Below are 11,069 nucleotides of genomic sequence, written 5' to 3'. Positions count from 1 at the left end.
GCCATCCCCTCCGGTTGTCCCGATTTCGTCACTTCGGGGCCTTTGGTTCCGGACGGTGACATGTGCATACAACTTGTAGATACAATCTAAGCAATAAGTATAGAGCTCAAATCTAAGATCATGCCACTCGGGCCCTAGTGACAAGCATTAAGAATAACAAGATTGCAGACAACAATAACTTCACAAACTTTATAGATAGACTATTCATAATGTATCAATCCATCGGATCCCGACAAACACAACACCGATTACATCGGATGAATCTCAATCATGTAAGGCAGCTCATGAGATCATTGTATTGAAGTACATGGGGGAGAGAATACCAACTAGCTACGGCTAGAACCCGTAGTCCATGGGGGAACTACTCACGGAGCATGATGGAGGCGATGGCGTTGATGGAGATGGCTTCGGGGGCACTTCCCCGTCCCGGCAGAGTGCCGGAACAGAGACTTCGTCCCCGAGTGGAGTTTCGCGATGGCGGCGGCGCCTCGGTAACTTTTCGGAGTTTCGTCAATTGGTACGGTGTTTTTAGGTCGAAAGGGGTTTTATAGGCGAAGAGGCGGCGCGGGAGGGTCGACGGGGTGGCCTCACCCTAGGCCGGCGCGGCCGGGGCCCGGCCGCGCGGCTAGGTGGTGTGGGGCCCCCCGGCTCTCCTCCGACTCTTCTTCGGTGTTCCGAAGCCTTCGGGAAAAATAGGAGGTTTTGCGTTGATTTCGTCCAATTCGAGAATATTGCCCGAACAGCCTTTCTGGAACCAAAAACAGCGAGAAAACGAGAGCTGGCACTGTGGCATCTCGTTAATAGGTTAGTTCCGGAAAACGCATAAAAACATCATAAAGTGTAAGCAAAACATGTAAGTATTGTCATAAAACAAGCATGGAACGACAGAAATTATGGATACGTCGGGGACGTATCAATCACTTTATCAAAGCGTCGGTTCCAACTTCTCGATGCTTGCTTCAGTCCATAGATTGAACGCTGAAGTTTGCATACTTTGTCAGCATTTTTAGGATCGACAAAACCTTTGGGTTGTATCATATACAACTCTTCCTCAATGTCTCCATTAAGGAACGCCGTTTTGACATCCATCTGCCAAATCTCATAATCGAAAATTGCAGCTATTGCTAACAAAATCCTCACAGATTTTAGCTTCGCTACGAGTGAGAAAGTCTCATCGTAGTCAACACCTTGAATTTGTCGGAAACCCTTTGCGACAAGTCGAGCTTTATAGACGGTAATATTACCATCGGCATCTGTTTTTCTCTTGAAGATCCATTTATTCTCGACAGCCTTGCGGCTATCAGGTAAGTCTACCAAAGTCCCCACTTTGTTATCATACATGGATCCCATTTCGGATTTCATGGCTTCTTGCCATTTGTTGGAATCTGGGCTCATCATCACTTCTTCATACGTCGCAGGGTCCTCATCATTGTTGTCCACAATCATGACATTTAGACAAGGATCATACCAATCAGGAGTGGCACGTTCCCTTGTCGATCTGCGAGGTTCAGTAGTTTCCTCGTTCGAAGTTTCATGATCATTATCATTAGCTTCCTCTGTTGCCGGTGTAGGCGGCACAGGAACAGTTTCCGGTACTGCGCTACTCTGATCAACGAGTAAAGATTCATCAATCTCATCGAGTTCTACTTTTCTTCCAGTCACTTCTTTAGTGAGAAATTCTTTCTCAAGAAAGGTTCCGTTCTTAGCAACAAAGATTTTGCCTTCGGATGCTGTGATAGAAAGTGTACCCTATAGTTTCCTTAGGGTATCCTATGAAGACGCATTTCTCCGCTTTGGGTTCTAGCTTGTCCGGTTGTAACTTCTTTACATAGGCTTCGCAACCCCAAACTTTAAGGAACGATAGCTTAGGTTTCTTATTAAACCATAATTCATACGGTGTCGTTTCTAAGGATTTTGATGGTGCTCTATTTAAAGTGAATGCGGCTGTCTCTAATGCATAACTCCAAAATGATAACGGCAATTCAGTAAGAGACATCATAAAACGAACCATATCTAAGAGAGTTCGATTACGACGTTCGGACACACCGTTACGTTGTGGTGTTCCCGGCGGAGTCAATTGTGAAAGTATTCCGCATTTCTTTAAATGCATGCCAAACTCATAACTCAGATATTCACCTCCGCGATCAGATCGTAGAAATTTGATCTTCTTGTTACGTTGATTTTCTACTTCACTTTGGAATTCCTTAAACTTCTCGAAAGTTTCGGATTTATGTTTCATGAAATAGATATACCCATATCTACTCAGATCATCTGTGAAGGTTAGAACATAACGATAACCACCGCGCGATGCTACGCTCATTGGTCCGCACACATCGGTATGTATGATTTCCAATAAGTCAGTAGCTCGCTCCATCATACCAGAAAATGGAGTCTTAGTCATTTTTCCCATTAGACATGCTTCGCATCTATCAAGTGACTCAAAGTCAAGTGATTCAAGTAATGGAGTTTCTTCATGCGTTTCACTCCAATATGACCAAGACGACAGTGCCACATATAAGTAGAATTATCATTCAATTTAATTCGCTTAGCATCAATGTTATGTATATGTGTATCACTACTATCGAGATCTAACAGAAATAAGCCATTCTTTTCTGGTGCTCGACCATAAAAGATATTATTCATAAAAATAGAACAACCATTATTCTCAGACTTGAATGAATAACCGTCTTGCATTAAACAAGATCCAGATATAATGTTCATGCTCACCGCGGGTACAAAATAACAATTATTTAGGCTTAAAACTAATCTCGAAGGTAGATGTAGAGGAAGTGTGCCGACAGCGATCACATCGACTTTGGATCCATTTCCAATGCGCATCGTCACTTCATCTTTCAGTAGTCTTCGTTTATTTTTTAGTTCCTGTTTCGAGTTACAAATATGAGCAACCGAACCAGTATCAAATACCCAGGTACTAGTACGAGAAGCAGTGAGATAAACATCTATAACATCTATATCAGATATACCTTCTTTCTTCTTCTTGACAAGGACGCTCTTCAAATCCGCCAAATACTTGGAGCAATTATGCTTTCAGTGTCCCTTCTCCTTGCAGTAAGAGCACTCAGCATCAGGCTTAGGGCCGTTCTTAGGTTTCATAGGAGGTGTGGAAGCTTTCTTGCCACCCTTCTTGAATTTTCCCTTAGACTTGCCATGTTTCTTGAAACTGGTGGTCTTGTTGACCATCAACACTTGGTGCTCTTTCTTGATCTCAATCTCAGCAGCTTTAAGCATGGCGAAGAGTTCAGGTAACTCTTTGTTCATGTTACTGCATATTGTAGTTCATCACAAAGTTCTTGTAACTAGGAGGCGGTGATTGAAGGATACGATTAATCCCGGTCCGTTAGGAATAACTATTTCCAAGTCACTGAGTTTCTTCGCATGCCCGGTCATAACGAGCATGTGCTCACTAACGGAGCTACCCTCTTCCATCATGCAACTGAAGAAGTGTTTCGATGCTTCATAGCATTCCACGGCCGCATGAGTTTCAAAAATAGTCTTCAACTCTTTGATCAACTCATGTGGATCGTGGTGCTCAAAACGTTTTTGAAGATCGGCTTCCAGACTGCATAGGATGGCACACTGTACTTGAGAGTACCGAGTTTTCCGAGTCGCGTAAACATTCTTTACTTCATCGGTTTCTGTTTCTGCAGGAGGGTCACCTAGCGGTGCATCAAGCACATATTGCAGATTTCCGCCAGCGAGGAAAATTCTCACATGACGGAACCGGTCGGTGAAGTTGCTACCGTTGCTCTTAAGCTTTTCTTTCTCTAGGAACTGGTTAAAATTGATTGGGGACGCCATATCTACAACATATATTTGCAATAGTTTAGACTAATGTTTATGACAAATTGAGTTCAAATTTTAATTCAACAAAATTAAAAATCTATGTGAACTCCCACTCAAAACAATATCCCTCGCATTGTCTTAGTGATCACACAAACCAAATCCACCGCACCTAAGTCCGATCATCACGAGACAAGGTGTGATTTCAATGGCGAACACTCAAAGTGTTCATCATATCAACCGTATGATGCATGCTCTACCTTTCGGTATCACGTGTTCCGAGACCATGTCTGTACATGCTAGGCTCGTCAAGACCACCTTAGTATCCGCATGTGCAAAACTGTCTTGCACCCGTTGTATGCACTTGTTGATTCTATCACACCCGATCATCACGAGATGCTTCAAAACGACAAGTCTTGGCAACGGTGCTACTAAGGATGAACACTTTATTATCTTGAGATTTTAGTGAGGGATCATCTTATAATGCTACCGTCGCGATCTAAGCAAAATAAGATGCATAAAAGGATTAACATCACATGCAGTTCATATGTGATATGATATGGCCCTTTTGTCTTTGCGCCTTTGATCTTCATCTCCAACGCACGGACATGATCTCCATCATCTTCGGGCATGATCTCCATCATCGTTGGCGTAGCGTCAAGGTCCATGGCGCCGTCTTCATGGTTGTTCACCTCATGTAGCAACTATTACAACTACTTTGAAATACTACTTAACATGAAATTTAAAGACAACCATAAGGCTCCTGCCGGTTGCCACAATACAATAATGATCATCTCATACATATTCATCATCACATTATGGCCATATCACATCACCAACCCTGCAAAAACAAGTTAGACGTCTCTAATTTGGTTTGCATATTTTACGTGGTTTAGGGTTTTCGAGAGAGATCTAATCTACCTACGAACATGAACCACAACGTTGATACTAATGTTGTCAATAGAAGAGTAAATTGAATCTTCACTATAGTAGGAGAGACAGACACCCGCAAAGCCTCTTATGCAATACAAGTTGCATGTCGAGGAACAAGTCTCATGAACACGGTCATGTAAAGTTAGTCCGAGCCGCTTCATCCCACTATGCCATAAAGATGCAAAGTACTCAAACTAAAGATAACAAGAGCATCAATGCCCACAAAACCATTGTGTTCTACTCGTGCAACCATCTATGCATAGACATGGGTCTGATACCCTTGTAGGATAACGTTGCATAGAAAACAAAAATTTTCCTACCGCGAACACGCAATCCAAGCCAAGATGCAATCTAGAAGACGGTAGCAACGAGGGGATTATCGAGTCTCACCCTTGAAGAGATTCCAAAGCCTACAAGATGAGGCTCTTGTTGCTGCGGTAGACGTTCACTTGCCGCTTGCAAAGGCGCGTAGAAGATCTTGATCATGGCGCCACGAACGGGCAGCACCTCCGTACTCGGTCACACGTTCGGTTGTTGATGAAGACGACGTACACCTCCCGTTCCAGCGGGCAGCGGAAGTAGTAGCTCCTCTTGAATCCGACAGCACGACGGCGTGGTGTCGGTGGTGGTGGAGAAATCCGGCGGAGCTTCGCTAAGCATGCGGGATGTGGTGGAGGAGAGAGGGCCGCTAGGGTTTGGGAGAGGGGGGCGCCGGCCACTAGGGGGTGCGGCCACCTTGTGGTCTTGGGGTGGCCGGCCCCCTCCCCTTAGCCCCTCATTATATAGGTGGAAGCCCCAAGTGTTGGACTACAAGTCTCCGAATAAGACCCGAACCCAAAACCTTCCATGTGACAGGGAAACCTACCCAAGGTGGGAATCCCACTTGAGGTGGGATTCCCCCCTTCCATGTGGGGGGTTGGCCGGCCCCCATAGGGGGAGTCCACTTGGGACTCCCCCCCTCTAGGGTTGGCCGGCCATGGAGGTGGGGTCCCTTTGGGACTCCGCCTTCCATAGTGGTTTCTTCCGGACTTTTCTAGAACCTTCTAGAACCTTCCATAGAACCTTCCGGATCATTTTAAATCTTATAAAATGACTTCCTATATATGAATCTTATTCTCCGGACCATTCCGGAACTCCTCGTGATGTCCGGGATCTCATCCGGGACTCCGAACAAATATTCGAACTCCATTCCATATTCAAGTTCTACCATTTCAACATCCAACTTTAAGTGTGTCACCCTACGGTTCGCGAACTATGCGGACATGGTTGAGTACTCACTCCGACCAATAACCAATAGCGGGATCTGGAGATCCATAATGGCTCCCACATATTCAACGATGACTTTAGTGATCGAATGAACCATTCACATATGATACCAATTCCCTTTGTCACGCGATATTTTACTTGTCCGAGGTTTGATCATTGGTATCACTCTATACCTTGTTCAACCTCGTCTCTTGACAAGTACTCTTTACTCGTACCGTGGTATGTGGTCTCTTATGAACTTATTCATATGCTTGCAAGACATTAGACGACATTCCACCGAGAGGGCCCAGAGTATATCTATCCGTCATCGGGATGGACAAATCCCGCTGTTGATCCATATGCCTCAACTCATACTTTCCGGATACTTAATCCCACCTTTATAACCACCCATTTACGCGAGTGGCGTTTGATGTAATCAAAGTACCTTTCCGGTATAAGTGATTTACATGATCTCATGGTCATAAGGACTAGGTAACTATGTATCGAAAGCTTATAGCAAATAACTTAATGACGTGATCTTATGCTACGCTTAATTGGGTGTGTCCATTACATCATTCATATAATGATATAACCTTGTTATTAATAACATCCAATGTTCATGATTATGAAACTAATCATCCATTAATCAACAAGCTAGTTAAGAGGCATACTAGGGACTCTTTGTTGTTTTACATATCACACATGTATCAATGTTTCAGTTAATACAATTATAGCATGGTATATAAACATTTATCATAAACATAAAGATATATAATAACCACTTTTATTATTGCCTCTTGGGCATATCTCCAACAATGATCACCAAGAACAACCTGCAATGCCTTTCTCTTAGCTCTGTATGCCATCATTTTTGGCACTTCAACTCCATATTTCTCTTTTGTATTCTCCATCATAGCCTCAACACCTGTTCTTGGGTCAATCCTTATGCTCTTCTCACATACTTTCGCAACCCATTTACCCGTAATCTTGCAACTCTCACCACATGTGGCACATGTGTGCTCAATATGCATCTTCCTTAGACAGAATGTCTTCTCGCCTTTGATTTGTGAGCCTGTCATATAAAATGGACAACCTTCTTCGGAGCACTTGGCTATAATTCTGTCCTTATTGTTCCTATGATACCTAAAGTTCCTGAGCTGTGCAATGTGAAGATTTTGCAATGCTCTTCTGAATTGGTACACATCAAGAAAGCACATCTTGAGACACAATTGTTCCTTAGGCTGCATCCTAGTCTCATCATACCACTGTCTAGGCTTCTTCTTCTTTGCCCTGCTCTTTCGGTTAGATGGCAACACCCATGCCAAATTCTCCGCTGCTCCATCATCATCATCTGACCCTAAATCTGCATCTGTCCCACTATCCGAAGAAGGAACAAAGTCAGCTGGAGTTGAGCTCTCCTCACTACAATGAGATCGATTGGTCGGCCCGGACTTGCATGGTTTCTTTCTCTTCTTCTCTCTCACTGCAATTTCTTCGACTTCTATTTCTTCTTGTGGTTGAACATTACAGTCCTCGCTGTCACTACCATCGGAGTCATAAAAGAGGTCTTCCTCCTCTTTATCTCCTTCACAGTGATAATGAGGATCCGATTTCTTCCTCTTCATGTCAACAATTTTCTGGCTGAGATCAGCATCTTCCTTCCTAAAAGCTTCTGCACCCTCTGGTCCATCGTTCGTATCATACTCAACTTCTTCTTCAACATCTCCTTCTTCCCAGTCATCGGCTTCGTCCTCTTCCCAAATCTGTTTGCTCTCTTGAGTCAACATGTACAACTTTTCTGAATCCTCTGTTGGTTCTCCCATATTGCTAATCCTACAGAGATTACACACAATGGCTATTAATTTCCACTCCTAATGATTTCTATGTACCTAGCCTACACAGAGAGATCTCAGCATGGCTTCATCTACTACAGAGAGAAGGGAGAAATACTTACTCATGGCCGCCAACGCTCTGCTCTGGGAGGTCCTTCCACACGGCGGCGACGGATTTGGGGGGAACGGTGGTGGCGGGCGGGTTCGAGCTCCCGCTGCAGTGGTCGCTGACCGAGCCCGAACCAGCAGCCCCGTCAGATGCAGCAAATGTCGATCCCCCACCTCCGCCTCTGGTGCCGCCGCCGTCGCTGCCGTCACCGCCGGCGGGAGCGCCATCTCCGGGAGGGGGCGCCGCCGCCATTCGCCTGAGAGGGAGGAGCGGGGGAGGAGGGAGAGGGTAACGGGTTGACTGGTCCAACTGGGCTCAGTTAGGGCAACTGACCTGCCGTTAACGGCCGGTTGCTCCGGCACTTGCCACGTCAGCCTGACAATGGGCCCCACCTGTCAATTTTGTGCTTAACGCGCTGATTCGTCGTCATTTCACGAAGTGGTGGGTATCTGTCATGCTGTTAGACCAAAATGGTGGTTTTCTGTCAAAAATATGAAAGATGGTGGTTTTTTGAAACCCTAGCCACAATTGTGGTGGGTTTTTGTAATTTTCTCGTTCATGGCGGATGCATACCAAAGATTACCTCAAGTGCCAGTGAAGCTTCTCATACTGTCGGTAAACACTTCTCGTGCTATTCACTTTTTGGTGGAAACTATTTTTCCAAACCCATAATATTATTTATAGCCACGAACTATATGATACTTCTATAAATTGATGGGCTTTATGAAACGGCCGCGACTTTTTTCTAGATTTAGTATTTTACGTGAAACTAAGAAACATGTACGTGCGTTGCAACGCGAGAGAATAAATCCACAAACACACATAAAGTAAAATCTTCTTCCTTCGATTTTGGTCCCTACAAAAATGTCAAAGCTTTTGCAAAATAAAAATCAGAAGCCTCCATGCCATAGATGATGCATGACTTATGTCAATCTTTTTCATCTTCATAATCATCAAAATAAAAAAATATTCGTCTATTTTTTTATTTTGACGGTGCAAACTCAAGCAGCTATCGGGAGATATTGATAGGAAAGCTTTACTTCACATCTTATCGATTGCATGGCTCTGTTCACAAAAGAGACAAGTAGTAAAGATGTCCAAGTGCTATATTACATGGTTCCAAATATAGCACCTTTCCTATCGAAAATGCACATCTAAATTAACCAGAGCTCATATGCTCCTGCCTATTTTTTTTGCCAAATATAGCAACTAAAATAAATAAAAAACTGAGTTTTTTTTACGAGAAACATGTGAATGTGTTCTAATTCCAAGCAACATTGTGGTAAGAAACGGCATATTTGGTGTTGTTTGCAAAAATAATAAAAAAAATATGCTCTTTGGGGCATTAGGATTTGTTGTTTTCAACAATTAAATTTGTTTCTTTTGCATAGACCAATACGTGGGATTGCAATCTCTGTTTCTGCTAGGCTCTAGGCACCGATTTCGGTGGTTGTTGTGTTGTTTATGGTTGGTAGTTATTATTAATCTCTGCTAATGGGTATTGTAATGTCTTCCATATTAAACCGTATGCTAATAACTATTGTAATGTATTTCCCAATTTCGATGGTGTGTAATCATCATCGCCAAAGCCTGGGATTGCAATCTGCTAGGCTGTGGGCACCGATTTCGGTGGTTTTTGTGTTTTTATGGTTGGTAGTTATTATTAGTCTCTGCTAATAGATATTGTAATGTCTTCCATATTAAAACCATATGCTAATAATTGTTGTAATGTATTTCCCTATTTCGATAGTGCTATCAACTACGAAGTTTAATCATCATTGCCAAGCGTGGGATTGCAATCTCTATTGCTGCTAGGCTCTGGGCACGGATTTCGGTGGTTGTTGTGTTGTTTATGGTTGGTAGTTATTGTTAGTCTCCACTAATAGCTATTGTAATGTCTTCCATATCAAAACCATATGCCAATAACTATTGTAATGTATTTCCCTATTTTGATGGTTCTATGTATGCCGTTGTGTAGGCATTACTTTGTTATTCTTATCTTCTATTGCTCTAGAAAAACGACTATTAGTTGTTGTGGCATGTTCTGTTGTTTTCATGATCCACGTGTGTTCGATTATAAATCCAATATAACAGCGGATACTACGTACCCATTTAGCTATATATCGGTATGGGCTCCATGAGATCGTGCGTCAAGACGCACCTCTAAATCTAGTTGTGGTAAGAAATGACATGATGCTTCGTGTTGTTTGCAAAAAAAAAATGCTCTTTGGGGAATTAGGATTTGTTTCTTTTGCATAGACGAATACATGTACCTTTTCTCAGAGATTTTTGGCATGCTACATGTTCATTGTACAATTTTTTTTTAGAATTTTCACAAATCATATGCCGTGCAAAGTCAAGCATCGGAGAGGGGATGCATCGCTGGCTGGACATATTATGAATAAGTTTGTAATAATTTAGCATTTTTCCTTTTTATCTTTTTTCTAAACGTTAACCATTCTTTTATAATTAAAATTGCGCAATAGGGATTCCCTACCGTTTACGCTCAAGCTATAATATATCCTTAGGAATTAATAAAATCCTACTTAGATTATTTAAAAATAAAATGAATTTTGGAAATTCATTTTTAGGTGGAAAATATTTTTCCAAGCCCATAATAATTATTTTTAGTTCTCATGTATGATATTTTTATAAATTGATTGGGCATTTAAGAAACGGCCAAGAGAATTTTCTAGATTTCTTGTGTGTAAATAGCCATAAACTCCTTTTATATTGTCTAACACCTAGATTTATTTTCAGATGTTTTTGAAACTTTAAGTTTCTCCAGATATAGATATCCCAAATGCTAAAAAGTGCTTGGATGCTGATTCGCTAATCGAGCATCCGTTTTGTGGCCGTTCGATCGAGCATCGCTTTTCGCATCTGTTCCGACAGACTGGCACCTGAGTGTCCCGTGTCGCTCCCTTCGACCCGCTCCCCTCCGCCGGCGAGCGCTTCCACCACCGCCGGCGAGCTTCGCTACCTTCGCCTGCGAGCGCCGCCGCCCCTGCCGCGAGCGCCGCCCTCTATCTCAACCTCTGTGACGCCACCCCCGCCGGCGCGCGCCCTCCACCCTGTCCCGCCTCCACACGGAGACCGAGCACTTCGCCGTCGAGGTCCAAGCCTCCGACCCTCCACGGCGCTTCCTG

This window comes from Lolium rigidum, chromosome 7 (genome assembly GCF_022539505.1).
Source record: "Lolium rigidum isolate FL_2022 chromosome 7, APGP_CSIRO_Lrig_0.1, whole genome shotgun sequence".
In the NCBI taxonomy this organism is placed as follows: domain Eukaryota; kingdom Viridiplantae; phylum Streptophyta; class Magnoliopsida; order Poales; family Poaceae; genus Lolium; species Lolium rigidum.
Note: the sequence above shows the minus strand (reverse complement) of the source record.